This window comes from Crocodylus siamensis, chromosome 6 (genome assembly GCF_052110815.1).
Source record: "Crocodylus siamensis isolate JL-2025a chromosome 6, ASM5211081v1, whole genome shotgun sequence".
NCBI classification, from domain to species: Eukaryota; Metazoa; Chordata; order Crocodylia; family Crocodylidae; genus Crocodylus; species Crocodylus siamensis.
The window spans coordinates 35,307,222-35,333,142 of record NC_143400.1 but is presented as its reverse complement, the minus strand read 5'-3'; the positions used below and the strand labels follow the sequence as shown (position 1 = coordinate 35,333,142).

Below are 25,921 nucleotides of genomic sequence, written 5' to 3'. Positions count from 1 at the left end.
AATTACAAATGATGCTGTATTGTCTGCTGCCAATAGGCTGATTACTGCCATTTTCTGCCAGGTAGACTGGCCTTTACAGGCAACCCGGTGCTGTGTAATTACCACGCTGTGATTGATGCATTGCTATAGTTACTATCTGCTGTGTTCCCTGACTAATAGTTTTTAAATTCCCTTTTCAGATGGAAATGCATTGCCTGGAAATGCAAGAGGCAGAGGTCTAAAGAGCCTATACATTCATTCTGGGAGAAGCCAGCCTGGTCATGGAAAAGTGCCTAGTAATACACAGTGCGGTGGTCAAGCGTAGGAGTTACTTGGACCCACGCACTGGAGGCTGGGGGAGAAGGGAAATAATTCTGGCTCATACAATTTGCGCAGGAATTATAGTGACACAGCCAGTTGCCTAAGTGCTTCTCCCGGCCTGAACCGTTTGTCACCTGTTCATACCGCGTGACACCCTTGGAAATAACTGGACGTGGCCATGGCGTGTAGGCAAGGGAGACGTGGAAGAATGGCAGACCTCTGCTCATGTGCGTTCATTTCACACACACACACACACACACACACACACACACACACACACACAGAAATCTCATTAACAGAGTCACTGAGATGAGTGCTGCCCCCTGCTCCCCTCTTACGGGCACATTTTTGCCCCAAAGAGCCGCAGTCTAAAAAGGCAGGGCAAACAAGGAGCACCATCCCCCACCCCTTCGTATTTGGTGAATGGGTGCACCAGCAGTGCAACGTCTTTGTTAATGTTGTGGAAGGGGACTTTTTTAGCGCTTGGAGCTAAACCTCCATCTCCTGAGCTCAGGCAAGCTGTCTATTTATCATTTCTAGCACAGTTCAGTAGAAATACACATAGGAACTGCTGAATGTACCGAAGCAGATTTATAATTCAGGCAGTACAGCAGTGTAGATGCTTTAGAGCAGCAGTTCCCAAACTGGGGATTGTGAGTCCTCTGGAAATACAGCTAGCGCCAGATGTGAGCTTGCAAACCCTGGAAGACTGGAAATCACTGCTTCCGAGAGTAGCACAAACCACTCAGAGAAATGTAGGATGCAAGGGACCTCAAGAGACCAGTTGTTCAAACCATGCTGCTCTGAGGCAGGATTAAATATACCCAAACTATGCCTGACAGATGTCTGTTTAACCTCATCTTAAAAACCCTCCGCGGAAGGAGATTCTACGCCCTCCCTAGGTGGCTTATTTCAGTGCTTCGCTACCCTAGAGTTAGAAAGCTTTTCCCGCTATATAATCTAAATATTCTTTGTTGCAAATTAAGCTAACTGCTTCTTGTCCTACGCCCAGTGGACACAGAGAACAATTGAACATTGCTGCCTTGATAACAACTTTTTACAATCTATTGCAGTAACCTCATCGTCTTCCTTTTTTTTTGGACTAAGCAAACACAATTATTTCAGCCTTTCTCTGTAGCTTGTGTTTGCTAAAGCTTTTATCACTCTTCTGCCCTCCCCAATTTGTATGCACCTTCTTGAAAAGGGTGGGGCCTTTTGCATTGTGCATTTTTCCCAATCGGGGAAGAGTCCTTCCTGATCCAAGTAGGTGATCAATTCATGCCCTGGAGCATGAGGATCAATAATTCCTGAATACCTATGCTCGACTATATTACTGCAGATGTAATGCCTGCTCTGTCAAATTGCTAATCTAGAGCCAGAACTCATGAAATTCAGATGCACACAGAGTCTGAACACCATGAAGTTCAAGGACTTTGTGTTACCTGGCTTAGGTTTCATCTGTAGGGCCCATTTGTAAAATGCAAGCCTGAAGGCAGGCTAGGAGAGAGGTTTGGACCTGGAGCTTTGGTCAAGACCTTTGCAATCTCATTGGGCACGTCTACATGAAACACATTAATGCTCAATAGCCTAAATGAATGCACATTATAGGCATGCATCTACATGTGCGTGCCCTTAATGCACGTTAATTTAGGGTAATTGTACCTAAATTTGATACCTGCAAATACAGGTATAAAATTTAAGCGTGATTAGTTAGAGCACACTAATGCACGTGTAGATGTGACCTAGCACTAAGTTTAGTACTGGGTCTGCCAAGCCACTAAGGGGCCAGCCCGAGGCCAGCCCCAGGGCTCCTGGTTGGTCACCTCTCCCAGCTTCAATTTGGGACTAGTTAGTCCCAAGTGCTGGCAGCCATGTGGCCAGAGGCTGGGGCTCCCTCAGGTGGCCACAGGGGCACATGGTAGGACTGGAGGGACTTGGGACTAACTTTAGTCCCAAGTCTCTGCATGTGTAGACACCTGTCAAAAATCACTTAAGGCACATTAAATTTAGTCACACTTATTTGCACGTGTAGACGCGCCCATTGTGAACTTTGCTCAGCAACCTAGGAGCAAACCTTAGTAGAACTACACCACGTTACACCAGCTGAAAATGAGGCTTTTATCTCCCAAAGGGTATTCTGGGGTAGCTAGTTCCACAGCTCATTTTTATGGTGCCAAATGTAGAAGATACTAAGAAAAAGTTTGCAGGAGAATGCTTACAGCCAAGGGGCTTGCAGCCCATGGAAATGAGCATTTGAAAGCAAGACTCAACACCCTTTTCCTCTGTGCAACTGTAAATTGGGCATAAGCCCATGCTGAGCAAAAGTATCTGGTTGAAGGGGCCTCAGCAGCTGCAGGATCCTGTGCTTCCATCCCTTTTCCCACTCCTCAGTTAACCCTGTGCAGACAACAGCAGGTCTCAGGAGTCCATGCTGGTCCTTGGCTTAGCAACCTGGTTCTTATTTGACTCCTCTGACTAGCATTGAAAAGGCAGATAAGAGCCCCAAGAACAGAAGACTATGTGCCTGCTGGCATTCTGGGAGAGGTCAGAAACTGAGAGCCCTGCTTCTCAGAGAGGAATATCTATGGGAACAAATGGCATGAGAAAGGGAAATGCTTTCTTACTGGAGAGGGAAATTAAGACCTGACCAAGAGGAGCATTTGAAACCATTAAAGAGCCACAAGATATGGCTGGTTATGGGTGGAAAAGGGCTTGTTGCTTAGAGACATGGGATTACTTTGTAGACACAGACTCAAGCAAGCTGGCTTCAATTCCTGGCTCTGCCCCAGACTTCCTATGTGGCCCTAGGTAAATCATTTAATCTCTCTGATATGCAGCTGGGATATGAGGTTTATTATTCATGGGGTCTTGCCCAGTTGGAAATGGAAACTGTCTGGAATATGAGTTATTTTTTGCTCTGTGTGTATGTCCAGAGCTTAACCCAGAGGGGCCCTCATCTCGTCTGGGGATTCTAGGTGGTGATACCACTCACAATAGACTCCAGTCCTGGTTTCAGGTAGGAGAGTTGAATTAGGAGGGCAGAATCAGCTTCAGATTAGAGCTGGCCTCTGAGATGAACTTCCCAGAAAGTTTAGACCTTGAAACTGCAGGTGGAGACTCTACTGCATTTGCTCCAGGATATTTTTGCAACAGAAAGGATGCTTAACAGAGAGATGAATGGTGAACGGGTGGGTATATGAGTGACAGTCGTAAAAACAGGCTGTGAAATATGGCCGGCTGGAGACAGGCTCTCTCTGTCCATGCCCCCTGAGACAGCTACTGTGATCACGGATGGTGAACCTAGTCACCACCAAAGATGAAGTTTGCAACTGTTGGAAGTGTAACATCAGCAGGAGAGTGGGAACTCCTCCCTCTTGCTGTCCAAAACAAGCCCTGGACTATGTGACCAGCTGCTGTGTCATATTCTCAAAATGACTGTGCTGACCAATGCCCCAACACTCCCCAAGGTGGAAGACAGGAAGGAGGCAGAAAATAGAGAAAGCAGTGACTAAATCAAGGGCAGAATTATATTGTGTTTGACAACTCTAGTTGTTTTTTTTTTTTGCTAGATCACAGAGTAATCTGTAAGAAGATAAGTAGATGACTAGCTGGATAGATAGAGAAACAGGTAGATCATTGTGTATAGGATAGATGGATGGGTGAGAGTAGAGCGGGGTAGGGAGCCAGAGGGTGGAGGTTACGTGGACAAGTAACTCTACCCCTTGTTTCTGTTGTGCTAACAGATAATACATGCGAAGCCATTCCAGATGCCTTGAGCAAGGTCTGCCGGCTGTGCTGGCACCTGATTAGTCAGTGACTAATGCTCAGACCTCAGTGGTCCAAATGTGCCCTGGCTCAGATCTGGAAGGATCACAGATGGGCTTTGCCTTTTGCTCTGGAGAATGCCAAATACTCCTCCAGCCCTTCCTGTCCCCGGCCCTCCCCTGTGCATTACCTCTGATATTTATACATTCACATAACCTACACAAAGTTAAAAGTGGTTTGTTTCTTTTCAGGCTGTTGAGTGCAGCCAGGGTAATTTAGTAGAAAAATGTCATGCTAATGCAATTCAAAGTTCAAATGATCTTTCATTTCGAGGGAAAGAAGAATGTGTGTGCAGTTGGAATGTTAAAACCCACTACTTGCCCTGCAATTCAAATAGAAATATGAGCTTCGGGGGATACATAAGTCACATGAAGTACTGTGAGTGAAATGCACAAAATGAATAAAAATGATCCGGAAACCATTATTAGCATTGCTGGGGGGCAGATCCAGCACAGAACAAGTGTACAGGCAGTCAGGAGCGGTGTCGGAAAGGAGAAGTTTGCATGAAATTACAATAACACAGAAATAATGAGAAAAAGTTATCGGTTAGACCTTTTCATATTAATATCTAAATGTTGCAATCCAGGGACTCTTAGCTCTCTCCATTTCAATCTACCTCATCCAGTCCAGCTCGTGGACATGGTATATAGTTAAACAGGAGAGTGTTATGGTCTCTGACAGTATTCACCCCATGGAACTTCATAATGAGAGCAGCAGTAGAATTCAGATTTCTCCTTCTTCCAAAGCACAGGGCCCAGCCACCTGAGCAAAAGGAGGGTTTCTATTAGCAGTACAGGGTCCATGACATGCATATGAACAGTACAAAGCTGGTCCAATACAGGGCATTTGTGCAGTCTGTTGCAACGATGGTATTTGAAAGAAACTTGACTTGGAGTTCCAACCTCACTCCTAGTCTAGACGGGAAGCTGAACAGTACGGTCCCTGCTCTTCTTGATGCACAACCATGGGGACTGTGTTGGTGCAGTTCATAGCATGATCCGTTTCTAATCCATGATATCCATTATCATCCTGATGATGATGATGACAATAATAACAATCCTGTTAGTTCCTGAATTGTGACTAAGTTCCATCTGGAGTGATCATCTTGCCTCCCTTAGTTCACTGGAACACACGATTTGTCTGACCTAGACAAAATCAGCCACTCTGTTTATTCTGGAAACCCCAGCTAGGTAACAGTGTAACGCCAGGAACTTCCCAGAACAATGACAACCAGATCACTCTGCAGCGCCAGATCATCAGCATAGCTCCACTCACTTGAATTCCTGACACTAGTTTACACTAGGCGTGTCTACATGTGCATATTAATGCAGAGTAATAAACTCCAGTACTTACTGAGCTGGAGTTTATTGCTCCTGAGCACTGCCTTTACATGTGTGCCAGGTCGGAGCAGCCCCAGCTGGCAGAAGGCTCAGGGGCTTGGCCTGCCAGCCCGGGGCTGCTTTGCCTCAGCTAAATGTGCTGCAGGGGGGCTGGCTGGGGCACAAGGGTGCTTCAGCGCATGGCTAGCTGGCAGGCAGCCCCTGCACAAAAGCACCTTCATGCCCTAGCCAGTCAGGTCAGCATCTACACATGTGTTGCTGCACACGAAAAAACACAAGATAGTACTTGAAATTCCAGTTCGTAGAGTGTGCTGGTTACTAAAAAGCCGGTTAACACAGCTTTTACTGTACTAATGTGCTGCAGAGTTTATTAGTTTCCTGCAGCCTAATAGGGCCGCATGTGTAGACGCTGAGATATTTACTGTGGAGCTAATTAGTCTACTCCGCAGTAAATTTCTTTCACTGGCTGAGAATTTGGTCCCCCGGTGTTAGTGATCTATGACAGTCTTTCCTACTCCCCCTGCAGGCAACCAGCTTACTCTGTAATGCATGTGGGGGGGGTTTCCTTGTAATACCAGCTTAGGCTGCTTAACTTCAAATGTGATTAATGGTACAAATATTATCCAGTCCTTTAAACATGCCTGTTGTACTACTTATCTTTGCAGCCTCCCTGTGGCAGTGAATCCCACAGGTTGGTGAAAAGCTGAATGTGGGAGTGTTCCCTTCTGCAGGTCTAAAGCAACAAGGAAAAACCAGAGAAGTTCTCCAGATGTGACATGCCCGACTCAAATGAACCCAGATCTCAGCTCTGTGTCATCTAAATTTTGCAACGTCAAGACCTTCATCATTTCATAGTTGTTAGGGTCATAGTTTCATAGTTGGTTGGATCAGAAGGGACCTGAGCAGATCATCAAGTCCAACCCCCTGCCATGGCAGGAAAAAGTACTGGGGTCAAACAACCCCAGCAAGGTGTTCATCCAGCCTCCTCTTAAAGACCCCCAGGGTAGGAGCCAGCACCACCTCGCTTAGAAGTTGGTCCCAGATCCTAGCCACCCTGACTGTGAAGTCGTGCCTCCTGATGTCTAGTCTGAATTTACCCTCTGCCAGCTTGTGACCGTTGTTCCTGGTCACTCCTGGCGGTGCTCGGGGGAACAGGGACTCCCCCAATGCCTGCTGGTCCCCTCTGACTAGTTTGTAACAGGCCACTAGATCCCCCACAGCCTTCTCTTGTGGAGGCTGAACAGGCTCAGGTCCTGTCGCCTCTCCTTGTAGGGCCTGCCCTGCTGCCCCCTCTCAATGCTGTCGACATCCCTCCTGAAGTGCGGCACCAGACCTGGACGCAGTACTCCAGCTGCGGCCTGACCAGTGCCGCATAGAGGGGGAGGATCACCTCCTTGGACCTGCTTGAGATGCATCTGTGGATGCATGCCAAGGTGCGGTTGGCCTTCCTGACTGCGTCCCCACACTGCCGGCCCACGTTCATCTTGGCATCAGTGATGACTCCAAGATCCTTTTCTGCCTCTGCCCTGCCGAGAAGGGAGTTCCCCAGCCTGTAGGTATGGTGCCGGTTGTTCCTCCCCAGGTGCAGCACCTTGCACTTGTCAGTGTTGAATCCCATCCTATTCTCATCCGCCCACCCTTGTAACCTGTCTAGGTCTGATTGCGGCCTATTCCTCCCCTCCAGCGTGCCCACATCCCCCCACATCCTAGTGTCATCAGCAAATTTGAACAGGTGCTTTTTACCCCCTTGTCCAAGTCACTGATGAAGATGTTGAACAGTGCGGGCCCGAGGACCGAGCCCTGGGGGACCCCGCTGCCCACATCCCTCCAGGTCGAACATGACCCATCCACCACCGCTCTCTGGGTGCGGCCCTCCAGCCAGTTGGCAACACATCTGACTGTGTAGGTGTCGACACTGCAGCCCCCAGTTTCTTAATGAGAACAGGGTGAGAAACAGTGTCGAACGCCTTCCGAAAGTCCAGAAAGACTATGTCCCAGAAGGGACCTGAGCAGATCATCAAGTCCAACCCCCAGATTTGACTTTCTGCCAGCTCGCTTTGCCTGTTGCTAATGACCTTGAGGCTAAATCAGTGGTTCAACTCACACTGACTTCAGTAGGGCCAAGGTTTCATGTGCTACCTTTTGGGGTCATTGAATGATCCCTAGCACACTCAATGGACTTGAAAGGTGGGATGTACTGCTGACCAAGCTGGCTGTTCATGTTGTGGTATTGCAAAAACCTAGACCGGAGACTGTTGGGGTCTGGATTCTGTTTCATCTTAGTATGTGGGATCCTAATGAACATTTTGGGGTTAAGTATATTGCAGTGATAAATAGTGAGGACTGGCTGAGCAGACACCAAGGGGCTAGCCCTTACATCTGTTGCCACCATACCGTATAACCTTTGACAAGTCACTTCACCTCTGCTTTTGTTCCCCACTCCCCTTGCTTATTTAGACCTGTGTGTGTACAGCCCCTTCCACAACAGAGCCCTAACATCTCATAGGTTTAACCTGCAGCAGTGCTAGGGTGGGCAGTACTTCCATGCTCAATTTTTAGAGGCTCCGAGCTGGCCCCTCCGCACAGGAGCGGCTTTCAGCCAACGTTTAGACCGCACTTTGAAATCTCCAGATGGAAGTTGCCATAGCAGTTCAAGAGCATTATCGTTCTAAGAAAGAGACAAGCCTGGTTGGAAACAAACGTCAATACCTGCCAGAATTCATGAAGCATAATTGAAACCCAGACAGAACTATTTGTTGTAGCACAGAGAAAGGGCGGCAGCATCCAGTGGGGAACGAGCAGTAGGGCAGGCAGACTCTGAAAGAAGAGAAATATCCTGTCTCGGTGCAAATTAGCACTCCTTTTCTCTTTCAGAGGAAGAGAAATAGCAAAGACATGTGATCCAGAAGGCAGAAGTGTGACTGTTTCTAAACAGAATTGTTCAAAGTTCTCCAGGAGGCAACAGTGGCTCTTTAATACAGAAGAACCCAACTGAGCTCCTACTTTTGACTATGAATTTGCCAAAGGAAGTGCCCCCCAGGCAAGGAGTTCTGCTTCCCTTCTTTTTAGACGGCGGCGGCCAAGTTCTCTGCTGGTAAAAATGTTTCAAAGTTTTCATTGTCTTTATCTTCCCTTCAGTGCCTTGTCCTTTGTTCCTTCCTTGCCCCCCTTCCCTCTTTCTTCTCTGCCTTTCCATAGCAACCCCTAAGGGCAGTTCTCACTGACTTGATGGCTTCAGCGGAAAGTAAAGAGGCTTGACAATCAGCATAAAATGTCTGCATCCAACAATTATTCCTTGTGCTTAACTGCCAAACATGGAAATGCCTTCACTACTCCCCAGCTTTGGCACTGCTCTTTACCAATGTGGCTGCCCCGCCATCGTGTGAGCATCCACATCATTGCTAATAGGTCTTTTGGGGGAGATGGGCTGTGGCATAAATAGATAATTGGACCGATCCCAGTTTGATACACAACAACATAACTCCACTGAATCGGCTAGGGACGATGCATGAAGCGATGGCACTATGTTGATTTTGTACCAGCTAATGATCCAACCTAATGTCTCCAATAGAAATATTCAAATCTGATGTGACTGAACATCACGCCAGTGTTACGTGTAAGGTGGGTCTATTTGGGGAAAGACTTTATACTCAGAAAAGATGTTGCCTTTAGACTGCCTGAGTTGTGTTACCTGTGTATGTCTGTGGCGTCTAATGCAGGTTTATGACATTTTAAGGCATATAAGACTGCTAAATGTACCTGTGAAGAAAAAAGATATTACAGAGATAATTCAGCTCCAAAGCTGTCCACACGCACAACACGAGGTTGTTTTTTTTCTGATAACTTTGTAATCTAGAGAAGAAAATTTGATTCTTCCAAGTGCTGCCATGCATATCCCTACAGTCACAGTTTACTCTGTATATGTGATGGGTAACACAATATTTTCATAAGATTTTTTTCCCCTTGTTTTTTAATTACAATCCTGTATCAAATGCAGTTCTGCTTGTGAGCCCTTGGGAAGGAGAGCTATATATATATATATATATATAAACCTGATTGTTAGAAGGAAAAGTTAATTGTGAGATATAAAATAGAGATTCAAGAAGGCAATTAAGGAAGTTGGACAGATTTGTGACAGGTTTAACACAGGCAATTGTGTATAGTTGACTCAAATTATTTGCATATTGCTATCCTATAGGCACCGCATTGGAGCAGTGGTTAAACATAACAGAACAATACAATACAATTCAATGGGTAATGAGAGGAAGGGAAAAAAAAATACTTTATCTGGCTGATGGTGAGGGAGAAATTTAAGCTGGCAGAACATAACTGAACCATTTGGGTAGGAAAAGACCCTAACCCCCATCAGTCACAATTCAGGGTATTCTGTTGTCATGTCACTATCGAGGTCCAGGCACTTTCTATATGTAAGGCACTTTAATGTCTCCCGTACCCATAACATCTGGGAACCCCAAAATCTTGAATGCATTAATTCTCTCAACAACCTTCTGAGGGTTTATCCCAGTTTCGCCGGTACACTAAGTGTCTTACTCAAGGTGACCCATTGAATCCAAAGCAGCGTTGGGGAGCTGACCCCAGGTTTCCTGAGTTGCAGACTCTCCTCTTAGCCATTGGAGTCTTCTTCTTTTCTTAGAGGCCAGGGTTGCAGCTTTGTGTCTTGGGAGTGAGATGGGTAAATAACTTTCAAAGAATATATCAATTTGAGGATGAAGTTAATTTACCCCATAGGGGACTTGGGTTTTGCCTGCTATTCTACAGCACACCAATTACAAACGAAATCCTGAGCCACCCCGAACAGAACGCTAGCAAATGTCTTAGTTGTTATTCTGAGAGCAAAGTGAGCTCGTTATGCCTTCTTTTCCGTAGAAGATAAAAAATATCTCCATCAATAATCAGGCTGTTCCTCTCCTAGGGAGACTGACAGACCAAAAAGTAATGGCCCACTCCTCTGAAGGCAGAGAGAGGATGAATGAATCTCAGCTGCTTCATGATCTCCAAGCATGCCTAGGAATTTGCAAATCAACTTAAAGACTTAGGAATCATTGTGCCATGTCAGCACAATAGTCCCTCTAGTCTAGTGTTGTGTCTCCAACAGTGACCAGTGCTGGGGGTATAAGCCCCACCCTAACCCACGCACTATAACACACCTGACAGTAGGACAAAAGCAAGGAGAGAAATTAATTCCCTGCCTAGCAGGTGATAATTTTCTTATAGCCTGAAGCATGAAAATCAATAGCCCTTGTGATTTTTAATGCAGTTTGTTATATATATATATATATTTGAGCTGGAATCTCATTTGGTTTAAATCAGCAGAGCTCTGCTAGAGTCAATACACCTAAACCAGTTTACACCACAGGAGGATCCGTCTCTTAATTTATAGGACAGCAGTCCACAACTCTTGTGTGTCTGCAGCTACTGTTCCTGTTCCTAGCCATTCTCAATACATCTTGGAAGCACACTAAGCTCTGCCTCATCAGAGAGAGGCATTATCTGCCAGGGTACTTACAGCATGTGCATAACCTTGGTATCTAAAAGCTTCGCACTATTTTGAATTTATCCTTATAATAACACACCGAGGCAGGAGCGTTCCATAAACATGAGAGAGAGTCCATGCACTAATGATCTCAGGACCTTATCCACAAAAGTATTTAGGCACTAACGAAAAGCAGTGTGGTTGAGTAATACTCAATCCAGATCTGCTTGCAAGGACCCATTGAGCAATAAATATTGTAGCAACAAAGGAGCAGCAATGGTAGCCTTAAGGGGACCCCCAAGTTTGAGGTTACCCCACAGCAGAGGTGTTACAGATTCAGGGAAAGCATATGCTGTACATGCGGAGCAAGATTGCTCTATCTGTTGGGAGGGCTTCCTTCTTTGCACTATCAGCTAAACAGCCACTTTATTACAGTTAATTAGTAGCATTACAGGAGGAAATAGAGGCTCCAATTGATATCCTGACTCCAGTGTGCTAGGTCCTGCACAAACATATCATAATACAAAATAATCCTTGTCCATAATGTCAGCTGACACCGGACAAGGCAGAGCTGTCTTCCCCGTTATGGGACCAGGAGGCAAAGTGACTTGCTCAAGGCTACAGGGAGAGCCTGTAGCAAAGAAGCCTTGCTCTTAGATTGCCACCAGCTAAGAGCCATGCCTCCAGCTCCCATGGTGCTAGCCACAAAGGGACCGGGAGCATAGAAAAGCTTTAGCTGAAGCTTTCCTTGGACCTGGCGAAAGAAGCTGGAATCCTGCATGTGTGTGCACTTGCCCATGTATGTGCACACGTGCTTGGAGGTCCGGGAGAGATTTACAATCTGTTCCGTGGCATTTATCAAAAGGGACATTTATTGGGCGTGAAATGTGTTCATTTGTTAGATAACACAAGCTGTTTAGTATTAACTGACTTACGCCCAGCAGAGCTGCCTTTGTCATTAGAGACCTCAGAGGATTAATTATGGAGATATATACGCCACCATTCAGACGCCTCAAAGAACTGTAAACTTATAAATCAAGCGTGTTCTGGCCGCAGGGAACTTCCTGCAGCATGCTGAGGCCCTTTGCCAAAGGGAAAGGCATATTCCTTTCCGATCATTTATCAGCCCCCGTTTGTCACCTTGACCTTTCTAAAGCCACAGCCTCCTGAGCTCTTCAGCACTGGGCATAGTCTGCGGAAGAGCAGGTGAAGAAGCACTCAGGTCCCCCATCACACTGTCTTTAATGACTATGCATAAGGATCTCAGTTTTATGAATCATCTGCAAGAAGGTGCACCCCTGTCCGTCTCATGTAGGCATGCACGCCGTTGTTACCATAGTAGCTGATCACCTTTGTCAGCATCACGCTGGAGAACTGGGCCCGGCTTTGACTCACAGGGAAGAAAAACATTTTCTGGCTCATCGGCCTCACTTCCCACAGGTGAACGTGGTCAGCCGAGAGCTCTGATCTGAGCACAGAGACAGCCCTGGTGGCCGGGCTGGTACGAACCGACGAGGAGGTACAGCTCGATGGGGAATTTTTCGGCTGCTTTTGCCAGGTCAGAGCCGGCTACCCATGCTCACTCCCAGCGAGCGAGATCCCACTCCCGTGGAAATCAATCATACTGCTTGCCAAGTAAAGTATTACTCAGTTGGAGTAAGAGTGAGAGATTTTCACCCTATGGTGATAAATAAATGGGGGGGGAATGCAGATCTCTCTTTACTTTGCTGGAGCCTATTGGAAAGGAAAGAAAGGTAATATTTTAAACAAGTCCCATGGCAACAGATCCTTAAAGCTCTTTGCCGTCAATGCTCTTTGTTTAACAACTCTTCTGCCCTGATGACGACAGAAACTCAACCGAACCAGGGGATTTTTTTGACTAGGGTATCTTCTTTTAACTTGAAAAATGCAGGTTTGTCATATTCAAAGCACTTGGTGAAACCAGGCTTTTTGAATGAGATATTTACGTTCTCATGGTTTTGACTAACAATTCAAAGGGAAAGCAATGGTGGGTTGTTCCCCCCCCCCCATTTTCTGTACCCACAAAAGAGAATAAATCTCTTCCAGCTGAAATTTTCTAAGGCAAGAAAATCTGATTTCTTTTTGACCGGGTTCAAACAACAGCCAAGGCTCAATGGACTGGCATCATCAAACACTAGGAACCATACAAACATCAAAAAGAAATCAGAGACATCATAACTTGGCCAGATAACTCCTGAGTGACAGCTGCAGGCATTTTGCCCTGCAAATTCCTGCATGAAATGATTCCTTTTTTTACGCCAGGTCCGTACTGCAAACCTGTATTACCCGGGGGGCTTCTCGTGGGAGTTCTCAGATGCGCCCCACCAGCTCTCCCCACCCAGGACGGAAAACACCTCCTTCGACAGCCTTGGCTATGAAAGAGGAGATCAGAGGAAGAGAAGAGAAGAAACAGTGTATTTGCTGATGCATCTGAGATGCGGCGAGATAGCAGGGGGCCCATTCTGCTCGCACTGAATCTGCCAGTAAAACTCCCATTGACTTCAGAGGGAGCAGGGCAGCATCTTTATGAGACGGGAGATGTGGTTAGAGGGTGTGTTTTTTCCTAAAAGGAGAAATTTAAAGAGGCATCCAGTTGGTGCTCCCTTCTCTGCTGCACTCTCCTTCCTTCCTCCCTCTGCCACGTCTCCTCTCCTCCCTCCCGCTTCTCTTGCTCCTTCTTTGCTTTCCCTCCTTTGGTGTTTCCTGTCCTTCTCCCTCATCCCCATCTCCCTTTTCTCCCATGATTTTTTTAAAGCTGGATGGCTTTGCTGGTGCATGCAAAGGCGCCACCGCTTGAAGAAAGAGCTTGGGCGTGGGGAATGTCTTCACTCCCCTGCAGGGAGAGGGATAGCAGGTGCTCATAAAATCACACCCTCCTCCCCTGCCCTCTGCAGCCCATCCTCCCTTCTCCTTCCATTAGGCTTCACACTGGGATCAGGGCGAGCCTTTGGCTGTACTTAATAACTCTCAGCTCGGGGAGAAGTTCCTGGGCAGAATTCACAATCGGCAGCCTCACAAGCTCCGCCTGTCTGGCGATAACTTTTTTATGAGGTTTTTATTCTTTTACAATATATTAAAACCATATTTTTGCCAAGTTTGCTTCAGCTTTTTCCTTGCCCTTGAATTGCTCCCCTCCCCCTTTTCACCTGAGTGGCATTTTCACGGGCGATGTTTAATACGTCTCTAAACCCCCAATCCCTGGAGGTACAGAAAAGCGGCTTTACGAACCCGTAAATCCAGGAAGATAAAGTGCATTTTTATTGGTTGTGTTGGCATCAAAGAATTTAAAAAAAAAAATGGAATCTAACATGAAATAATCAATAATGAATTTGCCTAAGAGCCCCGTGGATCACAGCAGAGGCACGAGGAGGGAGGCGCTGCCCACACATCAGAAGATGTGGGGCATTGTGTTAAGTGCACTCCCCTTGCCCTGCACCTGTCCTGGGTAGATCGGGGATGGTGATTGCATTGAAGGACACACGTGCTTGTGTCACTGTACAAGGGGCCTGATGGCTTTGTGAGTATACGTGCATAGGAAATGGTGTATATATGGTCTACGAGGTGTATATATTTGTTGGGAGTCAGGCCATCCTAGTTCAAAAGAAACCAGACCTTTCCTGGTGTCCTGCAGGGATTAAAATATAGGGATTTTGTCCCAGGTGAAAATTCTTGTCTGGGAACAACCACTATGGGGCCAGGCAGCCCGTGTCTGCTCCAGGTGCCCTGCCTCCCAAAGGAAGTAGGGCAATGACTTTTGCATGGTATGATACTGGCACCATGCAGGGACAGCCTTGTCCCGTGCAGGCTCCCATCGTTTCAGTAGCTTTAATGGAGGCATCATGCAAGATGCACAGATATTTGGGTGTGCCTATGCGGTGCGTGTGCTCACTTGCACATATGCATGAGAGAGATGTGCACGGGTCTGGGCAAGCCCTTGAGCTGTACAAGTGCATGGGAACCTGCGTGCCTTGTGCAAACGTGTGTCGGATGGTGGTGCAAGCGTATTTGGTCTGTGCAAGCACGGCCACATGACTACATGTGAGCATATGCATGCAGGTGAATGTGTATGAGTGTGAGGCATGTGATGGAGGGCGTGCATGGGAGTGAGAGTGATTTTCAAGCATCACTGCCTCTGGATCTGTGACTGGTATGAGCCCAGCATGGCTAAACCCCTTTCATGTCTTATGTGAAAGCCTCCTGCATACTGATTTCTGCCAACAAGGCCAGAATGTGATATTCTGAGAGGCGCAGAGGAGGGGGAGGATCTCAAGGTGTTGGTATTACGCCGGGTTCGATATAATTTTCTTGCCCAATGTGACATTTAGCTGAGGGAACCTTGCCATGAGACTGTCAGGGACATTTCAGTGCCTTTACTCAGATTTTCAGTTCCAGGTTTCCAGCTGCAATCTGCATGCAGGAGAACTAGGTGGACTTTCCTATCATTTGTGCTTGGCTCAAGCCAGTTTCTTATTCAGCAAAATAAATAGAATTAAACCACCTCCTCCACCCCCCAAAAAATAATCTTGCTAATCCTTTAAATTGGGATCTCTAGAGGGGCCTGAGAGAGAATTGATGCGAGATGGGTGCCTCGCTTCTTATCAGAGCCTTAAAATATATTGCCAGCCTCGGAAGTGGCTAGATAATGAATTCAGCCCCACAACCCTGCCTGTGAAAAAAAGTATTGAGAAACAACAAGAAAAACATGTATCCAAAGACGGAAAAAAAATATCAAGAAGGTTCTGTGACTGGACCCTCCACACAAATTCCTCTCCCTCTGGTTGTCATATTGAACATAATAGTTTGAATGCTTGTAATAAATACCCATTTGCCAGTTTAGAAAAAAAGGCAAGGTTCATCTTTTTATCTAGGGTCATTGCTTGTTTTTGCCTACGTGATGAATGTCTTGATTCTGAATTTCATCTTTAGAGGCCTTGCAGCGAACGTGCTGAATGTCTTGGTTTTTGAATTTTATCTCTAGAGGCCTTTAACAAAGTTAACCTAAAAGCGACCCTCGGGCAAACGCTCCGAGAGATTGAAACCTAGGGGCTTTTGGAAAGGGGTTGGCAAGAGGTCAGAGCGGTGATGTGGAAAATTTCCCAAAGAAGACCCAGGAAAGGAGTCTGTTGGGTAAAAGATCCGAGCCCAAATTTGGGAGTAGTGACAGGTTTGGGTAGGAGGGGCTCAAGACGGCAACTCACCCAATAAAAACTGTAACCTACAGTCCCAATTTGGAGGTAGCCTCACTTGCAGAACACCGAAGGAAGGATCGCAAGCGCAGGCCGGGTCAGACTGATCCCCTGAACCACCCCCTCAGTGAACAAGAGCTCCTGTTCATGCTGAAGCTGCGGCGCGCCCGAGTGGGACTGAAGGAAGGGGGCTTGTTCCTATCACTGCTGAGACCAACCCTAAAACCATCACTGAAGAATGAAAGTATACCTGGAATTTGGTTTCTCAGAGTTGGAGGATTGTAAGCGTAGCATGAGAAATAACTTTACTTGTAATTGTAGTAGTTTTTGTAATACTAATTCTTACAGCATTGTTGGGAAGGATTTCTGAAAGCTAAGCAGTGTTATATGCGTAGCAAGGAATTTTTAAATAAAATTGTGTTGTATGAATTCAGTGTGCAATCCTTGTGAAATCGTGCAATCAACCAAATACTCCCCCAGCCAGGAGCATCAAACAGATCAGTAAATTGTGTGGGATCTTTCTCTATTCCATAACCCACTAGAGACACTGGTTTTGCATTTTGGGGGTGCTGTGCAGGGGCATGGCCAGAGTACCACATGGGCCCGAGGAAGAGGAAAGCAGGCTGCATCCCATTCATCCTGGGCAGGGGCTGGTTTGACTGGCAGCCTCTGCCTTGGGACATGGACACAGCTGCATGGAAAGGCATCTCATGGGTGTCACCTTGCTATAGACAGGTTTTCACAGAGTGATATAATCCCCCCCTTGAATGGCCAAGCATTGCAAGTGGTGGCAGGAGAAAAGCCCTGGTCCGTTTCTCCTATGCTAATCATGCCATCTTTAATCTGACTCATGACCTTTCTTTTTGACTTCTTAGACTCTTATAGGTGTCAAGGGATGCATCAGGGATTATTGGAAAGATCAGCTGTCCCTGGATCTCCAGTGAGGTTGCATGCTTGACCTCTATCCTCTGTGTCACTACAACCTGACCCTTGCCCATTTCTCTGGCCGGCGCCTACTTAAGCTGGTCAGAACTCACTGCTTTCCAGGACTGACCGGGCAGTGGATATGCCATCAAGAAGGCACTAGATGGCAGGATTCAGTCATGCAAAAGCATGCCTCCTGGCTCCCTCTAAAAATATATCTGGAACCAGCGAGATGGATTTCTGCCAGTTCACACAGAGTTTGGTGGGTGGGAGAAGAGAGTAAGTCACAAAATTCAGACCTGTGTCCAGGTTTGGGACTACCCCAAAATTCAGGCATAGCTGGTTCTGCATGGGCCCGCTCCTTATAGAGACAGGCTATATGTACAAAAGGAAGGCAGGTTCATATGTTAAAGTTGGGGGTATTTGGATGTGGGGCTCAGGTCAGGGCAGTTTCTGCATACAGTGTTCACGAGTGCAACACCCTCTGCACTGGTAGGATAACTTGGGGCTGGGCAGTCCTTTCCCAGCATGGTAGCTTTGAAGAAATGGCTATTTAGCAGGCATGCAGTTATAGTCATTTAGGTTTGCACTGCCTCCATTCCCCACCTGTCAAACTGAAGCAATAGCACTTCCTTACATTCCTCAAGGACTGTCAGGACACACGCTTTAAAGACTGTGAGGTGCTCAGATGGTGTGGCTCTGTACAAGTACTTGAGAGACATGGCTCAACAGTAGGTCTACCCAGGAAATGCAAGTGTGACTGTACCATGGGTGTGCAAACCCATGCTAGCTGCAGTGTAGATAGCACTGGTATTGGTAGTAGTATTGGAAGAAACAGTAGTATGGATTTTGGGGCAAGCTGTCTAAGCCTCCTGGGTACCTGGCTATGCACTTGACTTTTAGCCCATTCTGGTGGCCGTGCCTTCACTGCTATTGCAGTCCTTGCTAGCTAGATTGATGATAGCGCAGGTATCACAGCTTCACACACACCTTCCTTGATGCTGCCGATGGACCTTTAGTTGCCATCTAGAGCTGCCCTGTACTGTTAGTCTCACTTAGACAGCCACAACTGCCTGCTTAGCCTTAAGCTTTGCAAGGCAGGGAGAAAGACAATGAAAAAGAGAGGCGTCCAGCCCTGCTTTAAGGATTTCTGTTTCTCTCTTCCAGTGTGTCACTCTGGGAGATTGGGCCAGTAGCCAATAATTGGATATTTGGCTCAGTGAAATGACAGCTGTTTAAGAAAGAGGCTCACCGAAGTGCAATATTGTTCCAAGGCTTGTTATAACTTTTATCTCCTTAAGTTTTGCTTCTGAAGATGCTCTCAACAGCTCATGGAAAGTAGCAGCTGTCACACATCCCACTCACTAATAGTGTTTCCTCTTCAGAATGTGTCAGGGCTGCTGTAACCTCCCCTGCAGTTTGTGCTGTGATGTTATCGGACAAGAAATCTGAGAAAAAGGGGGGGGGCAGCGGGAGAAGAGAGAGCAAGAGTGAGGAAATGCTAAGTCAATATATGGAACACTTGAAAAAGAAATGAGTGACATCAAATGTTAGAGTAGCAGCCAAAGAAGCTGAATTTCTTTCATGAATTCTTTGCCTTGAAAATGCAGCCCTCTGCCTGGGCAGAGCCGGCTGTAGGGGTCTACAAAGAGAATGTGACTTGCACTCCCTATATCCTGAGGTTGTTGGGGGCTGGTTAAAGCAGCCTTCACTTGTGACTCTGATGCCTTGACTCAGGGGGCGCATCCACACATGCAAGCACGTCCGCTTGCAGCAGCTCAAATAGAAGCAGTGCAAATTTGAGCCGGAGCTTTTTGACTCAGCGCATGTACTCGGACATGCACTTCGTTGTGGAGCAAATTGCGCCACTTGGGGCAAAATAACCCTGCCTGGCTCCTCCTGGATCTGCAGCCAGGGGAAGCTAGAGCCTGGGGCCAGCAGCTGTGCTGTCCCCATTAGTATAAAAAGCTGCCCTGTCCTGGCCTCATCCATACGAAAAGCTGTCCTGCCAAGCAGCTCAGGGCTACTCGCTCTCAGGGGCTTCTGGGGCCCGGCCAATTGGTACCTGAGGACACGACCCCTTGTGCCAGCTAGACTGCTGCAGCAGCATCCCAAATCCATTTTTAACAATACACCAAAAACCATGTTCTTCCACAGTTAAAACAAAAAAACCACTCTACACACGCAAACACACACACACACACCCCCCTATAGAGAGAGAAAGGGATCAGTTGGGCAATGTTTTAGTGGTATATTTACAATGTTAAAGCAATGTGGAAGCCTACCAGTGTCTCTATCATAATGAAAAAAAATTCTAAATAGGTATATGTGTTGATGTGTGCTTTTGGTTTTCTTCACACACGATGGGTGTGTGTGGAGGGATGTGGGTTGGTCTGTGGGTAGGTGTGGCATAACTGCTGGGGGGACTTTGGGTATGAGGGACCTTGTGAGGGGGCTGCTCAGGAGGGGTGGATCCCCTGGCCCCCACAGGGTGCAGCCCTACCCCAGCACATGGAATGCCCCACCCGGCCCAGAGCCCCAGCTTGCCCCTGGAGGGCCACACCCCCTGTCCCCCACAGGACCCCAGCCCCTCTGCCCAGGGTCCCAGGCACCCTGGAGCCCCCCCTCCCCCCAGGGTCCCAGCTCCACCATGGAGGACCCCAGCCCCTCTGCCCTGGGCCATAACCTACTTTTCACAACAGCAGCACAGGGACTGTGCACCGAGCCCAGTCGGGTCCTGCCAGCCCTGGGGCTCCTCCTGCCACCCAGCTAGGGTGGTATCATGATGGCAGGACCAGTGCAGCATGTGGGGACTGTGTGCTGGGCCCAGGCATGTCCTGGAGCCTCTCTGCCACCCAGCCAGGCTGGGCCCATGGCACCAAGACCCAGTGTGGCATGCGAGGACTGCATGCCAGGTCCAGCTGAGTTCTGCCACCCTTGGGGCTATTCTGCCACCCGGCTGAGCCCTTCCTATAATAGCAGGATCTGGTCAGGCACATGGGAACCAGGCAGAGCTGAGCTGAGCAGTCATGGTGGGCAGCACGAGGAGCCCCAGGGCCGGCAGGACCCAGGTCGGCTCCATGCAGTCCCGCATGCCTAGCCGAGCCTCAGAAAGTGGTGCAGCATGCGGGGACTGCATGCCGTGCTGGGTCCTGTCATCATGGGCCAGGCTCGGCCAGACTGGGCGGCAGACGGGCCCCAGGGCCGGCTCCTGCCTCTGCCCTGCTGTGCCTGCAGGGGGGTGAGGACCTGGCCCAGCCCCATGTGGATCTCTATTCCGGCTTTGCACCAGAGCAGGTCACACAGCCCTGGAAGGCCTGGATCCTGTGCACGCCTCCTGGAGCCATGTGACCCACTTCAATGCAAAGCTGGACTAGCGAGCCACACCAATCTGGGCCAGGTCCTCACCCCCTGCAGCCCCGGGGACATCCCCGCAGCCACTCTCCAACCCTCCCCCCACATCCCTCTGCCACCCCCCACCCCTGCATTTACCTTGGACAGCACCGGAGGGCAGCAAGAGCACCAAAGAGATGCTCTGGGTGAAACTAAAGCATCTCTTTTGGAGGACTGGCTCCCTGCTGGCTCTGGTCTTGAAACATGCCTTGCTCCACTCTATTGCAGAGTGGTTTTTTTAGACCCCTGGATATCCAAGGGTCTAATTTTCTCCCTGTGCTGCAAGTTTGCAGCACAGGGAACATTTTTTTGTTCCTGCACGTGCCTCTTGCCCTGCCTCAAAAGGGCAAGAGGCACGTGCGCACTCGTGTGGACGTGCCCATAGGGGCCATTGCATCATGGTAGAACAGCCTATCGAGTGCCCTGCCCCAGTGTTTGGAAAGAGGTTATCTCTGCCAGTGTAGCTGGTGCAGAAGGGCCATCGGCTACTGATACGTTCCCTTTATCTTGTCACAATGAGAGATGAATAAAACAGGTCAGGGAAAACAAAGGGTAATCAGAACATGCTCTTGACAGGTAAACCCAGCCGAAAAAATTCCCCATGAAGCCTTGGAACAGTGCAGGTGCTCCACTTTGGCTCAGATATAATCCCAGATTTCCATTTCCAAACTCGCCCTTCTATTTATATTATAACCCCAAATTTGGGCAAGGGATACCCTGGGGAAATAAGACCTCCCCTTCAGATTATTATTACTATTTTTACCATCTCTGTTAGTCAGCAATTCTTGCCCAAGGTAAAACTAAGGAAGAAGAGCAAAGCCAGAATGTGTGGGGTAAGGTGCTCTCAGGTATCTCATATCTTTGACAGTAAGGAGGCAGACTTGTGGATAATATGATGTTAGCCTGAAGGATCAGATAAATCTGATACATATCACATTGCAGAATACAGGCTTATAGCTGCAGTGGATGGGGATATTAATTTTTGCTGAGGTTACAAGTTTCCTCCAAGACGGAAGTAGATCAAACACAATCTTCTCATTCCTTAGCCTGACTTTTCCATGGGGTCAAAAGATTTGTTCATTGTTCTGGCTGAAGCGATGATTTCTATATCTGAGAGACCGTTCTTGTATTAAAAATAACTATTACAAAGGGAGCATCTGGCCCTTACCATTCAAAGACCAGTAGGTTTAAGGGTAAAAGGGACCTTTTACTCCTGTATAACGGTAGTCAAAGAATTTCAGCCAGTGATAATTGCATGCCACGCAATAGTTGGCCAAACACTTCTTCTACGATATGTGTATAACTTGTGTGGCGCAGAACAATTGCACTGAGAAAATAGTGCTCAATGGGTCTGATTCTGCATTGTCTTGCCCTTTGCGTACTCAGGAAGCCAAAGCAAAGTGATTGCAGAGTGCCTACCCTTTCTATGGGCACCTGATGATGTTTTAAGTATCCTCCATAGTTGAGTGTAGGCTTCATCCAGGGTTAAAATCACAGAAAATGCAGGCTGGAAGGGACCTCAGGAGATCACATCTAGCTCAAAGCAGGACCAGCCCCAACTAGATCATCCCAGCCAGGGCTTTGTCTAGTCGGGTCTTAAAAGCCAGGTCCTCTGTTTTGTGCCCCAAATCACGGCAGCATCTTGAGTTCCTCACAATTTTGTAATGCCATTATTTTCAGCTACAGCTGGAGAACTGAGGCATAAGGACACTATGGCTCAAATCTTCAAAGGTGTTTAGGCACTAGAAGGAGCTGAGCCCAGGTGCTTTACCCAAGATTACACAGCTATCCCATTACAAAGCAAAGAACCAGCTGCTGCTCTCTTGAGCCCCGAGCAAAACTAACCTTTGGCCTGCCCTGTCCCTGTTGGCAAGTGCCACTGGCATAGTTCTAGTACATCTTCTCTCTCTGCCTCAATCCTCACCCTTAGTTTGCCTTTCCCCCCAGACAGCTGACATGCAGCCCTTGCTGGCGTCTTCCCTTTTCACCTAATTTAGTAGCCATTGAGGTGTCTGTAGCGAGGCCCTGCCTTCAGTTCAAAATGTTGTTGCCAAAGTTTGAATTCCCTTTTCCATCACACAAAACTTTGTTTGGTGGACCGACCAAGCTGTCAAAAGTTGGGAAGCCTTTCCCTCCCCACCACAACCTTAACTCTAACTAAAGTCCAAGGATGGTTGACCGGGGGGGCGGGGGCTCTTCAACCAGTCTGGAGAGGTGCTGTTCCTAGGATCAGGGAGTGTATTCTACAGGGGATTATTCAAACATTTTTTTCAGATCAAGCCAGATAGAAAAGGTGGTGTGACAGAGCGCCTCTTTTATAGAGATCATGCATTTTCTCCCATCCTTCCTTGGAAGCTGGGTTCAACAGCCTCCTGGCAGTCCTGAAAAGCTTTGACAGTGCTGGAGCTGACCTTTCCTTAAAGAGAAGAATGGAAGGGGAGGGGAAGCAGCTGTCTCCCTCCCTCCATTTCCTGAAGCAGGAGAAGGCAGCCGCCTCCGCAGACTATCTCAGACTGAATGGGAGAACCAAAGCCAGGAGTTAATCACCCAGGCTGGCTTTCATAGTTTCATAGTTTCACAGCTGGTTGGGTTGGAAGGGACCTGAGCAGATCATTGAGTCTGACCCCCTGCCATGGCAGGAAAGAGTACTGGAGTCAAACGACCCCAGCGAGGTGTACATCCAGCCTCCTCTTAAAGCCCCCCAGGGTAGGAGCCAGCACCATTTCGCTTGGAAGTTGGTTCCAGACCCTAGCCGCCCTGACCGTGAAGTTGTGCCTCCTAATATCTAACCTAAATCTCCCCTCTGCCAGCTTGTGACCGTTATTCCTGGTCACTCCTGGCAGTGCTCGGGGGCACAGGGACCCCCCCAATGCCTGCTGGTCCCCGCTGACTAGTTTGTAACAGGCCATAAGATCCCCCTCAGCCTTCTCTTGTGGAGGCTGAACAGGTTCAGGTCCCATCGCCTCTCCTCATAGGGCCTGCCCTGCTGCCCCTGACCATGCGAGTGGCCTCCTCTGGACCCTCTCCATGTTGTCCACATCCGTCTTGAAGTGCGGCGCCAGAACTGGACGCAGTACTCCAGCTGCGGCCTGACCAGTGCCGCATGGATGGGGGAGGATCACCTCCTTGGACCTGCTCTAGATGCATCTGTGGATGCACGACAAGGTGCAGTTGGCCTTCCTGACCGCGTCCCCACACTGCCGGCCCATGTTCATCTTGGCATTGATGACGACTCCAAGATCCTTTTCTGCCTCTGCCCTGATGAGAAGGGAGTTCCCCAGCCTGCGGGTATGGTGCCGGTTGTTCCTCCCCAGATGCAGCACCTTGCACTTGTTGGTGTTGAATCTCATCCTATTCTCATCCACCCACCCCTGTAACCTGTCTAGGTCCAATTGCAGCCTATTCCTCCCTTCTAGCATGCCCACATCCCCCCACATCTTAGTGTCACCAGCAAATTTGAACAGGTGCTTTTTACCCCCTCATCCAAGTCACCAATGAAGATGTTGAACAGTGCGGGCCCAAGGACCAAGCCCTGCGGGACCCCACTGCCCACATCCCTCCAGGTCGAAAATGATCAGACCACCACCGTTCCTGGGTGCGGCCCCCAGCCAGTTGGCGACACATCTGACTATGTGGGTGTCGATACCACAGCCCCCCAGTTTCTTAATGAGAACGGGGTGAGAGACAGTGTCAAAGGCCTTCCGAAAGTCCAGGAAGACGATGTCCACTGCTACCCCTGCGCCTAATGATTTGGTGACCTTGTCATAGAAGGCCACCAGGTTGGTCTGACAGGACCTGCCACTAATGAACCCGTGTTGGTTGCCCCTAAGCATAATCTCCCCTGCTGGCCCCTCGTGGATATGCGCCAGGATAATTCTCTCAAAAAGCTTCCCCAGGATCAAGGTCAGACTAACTGGCCTGTAGTTTCCCGGGTCCTCCTTCCTCCCCTTTTTGAAGATGGGAACCACGTTGGCCCTCTTCCAGTCCTCTGGCACCACACCAGAGCACCACGAGTGCTCATACAGCCGTGCCAGGGGTCCTGCAATGACCTCAGCCAATTCCCTCAGCACTCGGGGGTGGAGATTGTCTGGACCGGCTGATCTCAATACATGCAGTCCCTCCAGAAGTCCCCTGACTAGATCCTCCCTGGCCCTTGGCCTGGGTGCACCTCCCCTGGGGCCTGAGGGGGGCCCAGAGGGGGGTGGCTGTTCCGGTCTCTGCTCTGGAAAATGGAAGCAAAGAAATTGTTAAATATGTTGGCTTTGTCGTCTGGTGTGATGACCAGATTTCCTAGTGTGTCTTGCAGGGCCCCACGTTACCCGGTACCTTCTTTTTGCCCCCTATGTATTTAAAAAAGGACTTCTTGTTGTCCTTGATCCGGGAAGCTAGTCCTAGTCCCATCTCCGCCTTGGCCTTCCTGACCCCCCCTGCAGCCCCGAGCAACTGCAGTATAATCCTCCCTGGTGATGGCCCCTCCCTGCCATTGGGTGTGTGCCTCCCTTTTAGCTAGGAGTCATTCCCGGATGCTTTTGGTGAGCCATGGGGGCTTTTGTGCTCTCTTGTCCCCTTTGATCCATGTTGGGATTACCTCCCTTAGGGCTTGGAGGATCGCCCCTCTAAGGAGAGACCACTCTTCTTGGACACCTGGCTCCACCCCTCCCGGACCTCAGTGCTTCCCCAACTATTCCCCTTTGCTCATTTAAGTCCACCCTCCTGAAATCTAGGGCTGCTGCCTTGCTACAGGCCTTTGCCACCTTGCGCTGGAAGGTGAATCCCAGCAGGCGATGATCACTGTCGCCCAGGTGGTTGAGCACCCACAGCCCCCACACCAGGTCGTCACATGTGGCCAGAACCAGGTCCAACAAGGCGTCTCCCCTGGTGGGGCTGTGCACCTCCTGGGTTAGATGGAGGTCCTGCATTTGGGCTAGGGACCTACATGAGTGGTCAGATCTGGCTGACTGATCTTCCCAGCAGATGTCTGGAAAGTTCAGGTCCATGATGACCATGTCCTGTGACCTAACTACCTCCGTGAGCTGACCCAAGAATTCCTGGTCTAGCTCTTCCCCTTGGTTGGGAGGTCTGTAGTAGACCCCCAACATTAAGTCCCTTTCCCCTCAACTGCCTTGTATCCTAACCAAGAGCACTTCTGTGTGCCCCTCCTCTGACTCTGTGCTACCTGGTGAGGATGCGTATTCCTCCTTGATGTAAAGCACCACACCCCTGCCTTTTCTCCCTGTCCTGTCCCTCCTGTACAGCCTATGGCCCTTGATATTCACCTCCCAATCATGTGTTGGGTCCCACCACTTTTCAGTGAACCCTGCTATGTCTGGGTTGGTGTCAGCTAGCAGGAGGGTAAGTTCCTCCTGCATGTTCCCCATACTATAAGCATTTGTGCAGAGGCATTTGAGGCCTCCTGTGGATGTGTGCACTGGCCCCCT

At 48.6% G+C, this 25,921-nt stretch overlaps 1 long non-coding RNA gene across 2 annotated transcripts in view; it reads left to right on the top strand.

Moving 5' to 3' along the window:
* Nucleotides 1-15,819, top strand: part of LOC149862308 (uncharacterized) — a 41,775-nt gene extending 25,956 nt beyond the window's left edge. The window contains exons 4-5 of one of the 2 annotated variants that reach the window (XR_016442947.1): nt 8,340-8,559; nt 13,243-15,819. This is a non-coding gene — a long non-coding RNA (uncharacterized LOC149862308). Of the gene's footprint in view, nt 1-179; nt 1,765-8,339; nt 8,560-13,242 lie in introns of those variants that run through there. The other variant, XR_016442948.1, reaches the window with a different exon arrangement.
* Nucleotides 15,820-25,921: the final 10,102 nt, after the last annotated feature.